At 33.5% G+C, this 4,384-nt stretch overlaps 1 long non-coding RNA gene across 1 annotated transcript in view; it reads left to right on the top strand.

Annotated features, from left to right (window-relative positions):
* LOC111089080 overlaps window positions 1-3,607 on the top strand; it is a 7,366-nt gene extending 3,759 nt beyond the window's left edge. The window contains exons 2-3 of the long non-coding RNA XR_002613425.1: window positions 962-1,073; window positions 2,737-3,607. This is a non-coding gene — a long non-coding RNA (uncharacterized LOC111089080). The remainder of the gene's footprint in view (window positions 1-961; window positions 1,074-2,736) is intronic.
* The last annotated feature ends 777 nt before the right edge of the window (window positions 3,608-4,384 follow it).

The following is a 4,384-nucleotide window of genomic DNA, read 5'->3' as shown; positions in this document are numbered from 1 at the left end:
ACTACTCTCTTACCAACGAATAGTGGGATTGACCGTCACATTATAACGCCACCACGGCTGAAAAGGCGAGCATGTTTAGTGGGATGGGGATTCGAACCCGTGATCGTCAGATAGCGAGTCGAGCGCCTTAACACTGATGAGGGTTAATCAACATTCGATTTATCACAATTTAAAACTCTTCTGTACATAACATCACCAAGTTTCCAGTGTAATATTACACAGAATAGAATATGTACCGAAGACTATAAAAGATGGAAAAAAAAGGCCCAGTTTCGAATACGTGAAGTGTTACCATAGTAACACAAAATACTATAGCTACTACTCGATTCTTACATCTGTAACTCAAACGTTATTTATTTTACACGCGTTTATTAAAATAAATTAAACATCTTACATATATTAAAAGAGCTACACGGTCCAATATAGACAAAAGAAACATTTTTTTTTTATGAAAACGTTAAAAGCAACATTGAAAGGAAGTGGAAAATATCAACTCTTGTCTACTGCACAAGTGCCTTGACCAACTACGTTTAAGTTCTCACTTAATTCAGCAAATCATAAACTTTCGGATTCACAAACCGATTGTTTTATCTGAAAAAAAAAGAGCGCGATCCTTTCTTCACTAAAATTGAAGTTAAAAATTCTGATTTGCAGAGATTCCAGTATTCAGTCGATAGTTACGTAAAACGCCGTGTGTGTGTGTGGGTTCGATTCCTCAGTTTTACTATTGCCACTTTAGAACAGATACAACAAAAATCTTGCCAGTAAGCCTAAAAGGTGTCCAATATGCATTTGTTAAATTGACGATAATCTTTTAAAACTTGTGAATCACAAAACAAATAATATTTATTATAGGAGCAACCAAGAATGTCAATTAAACTACGTAACTGTTACACTGCTATTTATATACAACGGATAATAATACATTTTATATAACGTTTTTGTTGTTCTTTTATTTCAGGTGAAAACTGGTAAGAAACCCTCAAAATACACGTTTGTCAACAACAAAAAGTTATGAATTAGAATAACTGTGGGCCCACAAAAAAACACTTAAACGAAGCATTCTTTTTTAGGTAAATTAACTTTTTTTTTCTCTTCCTCATATAAAATAAACCTAAGAGATTCACGAATACTTTATGTATTAATACTTCATTTATTATTAACAGTAAACAGCGGGTTAGTAAATTATAATTCTTACAAGAAATGAGAAACGTTTTTATTTAATAAAATGGTACACACACACAGCATGAAACAACAATAAATCTGGGTATTAATACCAGGAATAAACGACCTTATAACACCAAAATGTTGTTTTTATTTAATTAGACACTCAACGTTTCGCTTTACAGCTTCTTCAGGAGCGTTCACTAAAACACAAACCAAAACTAACGGTACAAATCTTTAAAAAAATGAGAAAAATAAAACTATACAGATGTATAATGTTATGAGATTTAAGCTTCTTATTTGTTAACTTTTATGAGAAAGTTAGGATTTCTGTCTTATTTATCATAGCATTCACAACTCAGCCCGTTCTGTATATTTTGTCGAATTTCGTCACGTTCTACTAGTGTGTAGGTGGGTGTCTATATTATTAAGAATTAAAACTTAATAAGTCATTTCATTTGTTGAATATTCGTTCAAAGCTACTCGAGAGTTATCTGCGCTAGCCGCCCCTAATTTTGAAGTGATAGACTAGAAGGAAGGCATTTAGTCATCACTTCACTAACGAATAGTGGGATTGATTTTAAAATTATAACGCCCCCATGGCAGAAAGGGCGAGCAAGTCAGGCGACAGGTTTCGATTCCGCGATCCACAGATTGTGAGTTGACACCCTAACCACGAGTCTATGCCTGGCTCTAGCCATTTTGTATCCTAGACGGCATATACAATTAAAAAGTTTTGAGAAACTTGAGTTGACTAAACCATCCTTATATTTTCTTTATATTCAAATGACCCGTTTTTGTGGTTATAATTATAAAAAGTCCTAGAATTGAAATATTCAGATAACCCTTGAAATAATGTGATTTAATACAGCTAATCGATCTAGTATAGATTTTTTTTGATAGGTATCGAAGCAGAAGAGGCTAAGGAACTAATGAGAATAAACACAACTATGTTTCGTGCTAAATCGTATACTTAAGCATCTTTTTCGACTGTTGGACAAACAATCTCATCCCTTTTAGAATTTTATTTTTATTATTTATAAACGGGAGATTAGTAAAATTTATCTATAGCCATAAAAGTCCTGTTAGGCTATAAACAACATATCAAAATATAATGAATAATTCATAATCTTTATATCAACAAGTCTTGATTTATAGTTTCTGTTAGATGCTAGCATTATATATATATATATATATATATATTAAATAGTTAGTCTACACAACACAATGGGATGTGATGGGGCAAGGACCGAAGTTTTAAACTACTTCAAAAAAGCTTGGCTTTGACATTATGTTGCACACAACTATAGGATGTTCGTTAAACGTTCACTAAGCAGAACTACACTTCACAATCAAATCCATGACGATTACGATAAAATTACCTGTTTTCATATTTGAAAACCTTGATTAAAAACAGTAGCGTGTTAAAAATGCAGGGGATTTTAAAAATATTACATCTACTTTAATGAGGTTTTGTTTTAGACAAAAAGTATAAACTCATTTTATCATATGAACTTGATTAAATATTAGTCTCAATAGATAGATTAATTGACTATGTTCTTTCGTTTTTAGCTATAGAAACGGAGTCATCACCAAAGCTAATATAAGAAGGCTAGTTTCTTTTCTGGATAGGTGTCTACGGTCAACAGACATAAAGCAATCAATCACACACCCCCGCCCCCCATAGTATGGAAGATTAAAATGAAAAAAGAACAAATTTCGAAAATGAGTTAACTTTCTAGAATATTTCATAGAAACTATATTTCTTTCTTTCTCTTTAATAGCATCAACGGTTAGGGTTAATAATGATTTTGATAATGTAAATCAACAATATACGTGAAAACCACATCCGATATAAAGTTGCAGTGGAACGGTATGTATCAAAACTATATTTTGACATTGTTTTGTGGTATTAAAATTGACCACTTTTAGGAAGGACGTGTAACAGCTCTTTCCGACGCAAAATATTTACACACTCAGGTGAAAAAGGCGTGTTAAATCGGGGATTTGGAATTCCAAAACTGGGGCATACTTTGTACTCAATGGCATTGAAAAAAAAAGGAATCTGGATCAACATCGAACACCATGACCAAGTTGTACTCCAGTCGTGGTAAACAAAATATGACGTCTTGTAACAGGTGAGGATCCAAGAATACGAAGGTCATTGGCCAAAGCCGTCCACGTGTCCCAGGCATACCTCAAACGTACAACAGCTATTCATCCAAACCGTAAAAGTTGTTCATGCAATTAATAATATAAATAGCGGCCTGATAAGCCCTGCTATTGGGCGAAGCCTCAACATGATAAGTATAACATTCTTCTTTGCTTTCACTCATAAGTTATTAGAATTCCATATGCCAGACAGAGCATAACCAGACTGGAGACATGGTAAAGCTTGAAAATTCTTCTGATACAACTAACCCAATCTCTGTATAATTGAAAAAGGGTTAAATAAAAGTCTTCTTATTTTTCAAATAAATAGTTATGTAATTTCGTAGTAATTCATTTTTGAACGGTAGTTAACTCTGTAATGTAACAAATAAATTGTTATCATTCATTGAAACCCACAAACATCAACAGATTTAAAACTTATTTTCAAAGCACTCTGTCACTTCTCTTCAAGTTGTGTGTTTGGGAGAACAATGACTGTTACTTAACAACCAAGACTGTGATCTAATAAACAGAACTGACAGTATTTAGCGGTATGTCTAAAAGCCAGTCAGTCAATGTTATGTTCGACCGCTTTCTATTCACAAGCCTGATGAAAGCGTCACGTGTATTAACCACTGTCTAACCCTGGCCAATTTCCCACTGCCAATCGCAATGATGGTTCGGCTAGCTACTTTGCTGACCATTCAACAGTAAAGTTTATTTGTCAAAGGTACAGCAAAGCGCAGGGCTAGGCTGCCTTTGTTGATAACTGTTACTCACACAAAAAGTTAATCGAATTCACAGAGCCCAGATATTTTCTAAAAAATCAATAACGAACTCAAACATATTCTTATGAATTAGTTCTGAAAACAGTCTTACAGTCGCAGTAACTTTCCAGAATTTAATGTTCATTACTAAGTTAACAATACGTTTAGTGAAAAATAAGACCAATCTCTATAAAAAAAGATATTTTAACAAAGCTTAACCATCAGTCAAGGTTTGGGAAACTCAGATACGCGAAATTCGTATTTCACGTATTCACTCTTTAATCTGCCCCTCAGTGGCACAG

The sequence above is a fragment of the Limulus polyphemus genome, unplaced genomic scaffold (genome assembly GCF_000517525.1).
Source record: "Limulus polyphemus unplaced genomic scaffold, Limulus_polyphemus-2.1.2 Scaffold5191, whole genome shotgun sequence".
Lineage (NCBI taxonomy): Eukaryota > Metazoa > Arthropoda > Merostomata > Xiphosura > Limulidae > Limulus > Limulus polyphemus.
Note: the sequence above shows the minus strand (reverse complement) of the source record. Positions and strands in the feature narration are given on the sequence as shown.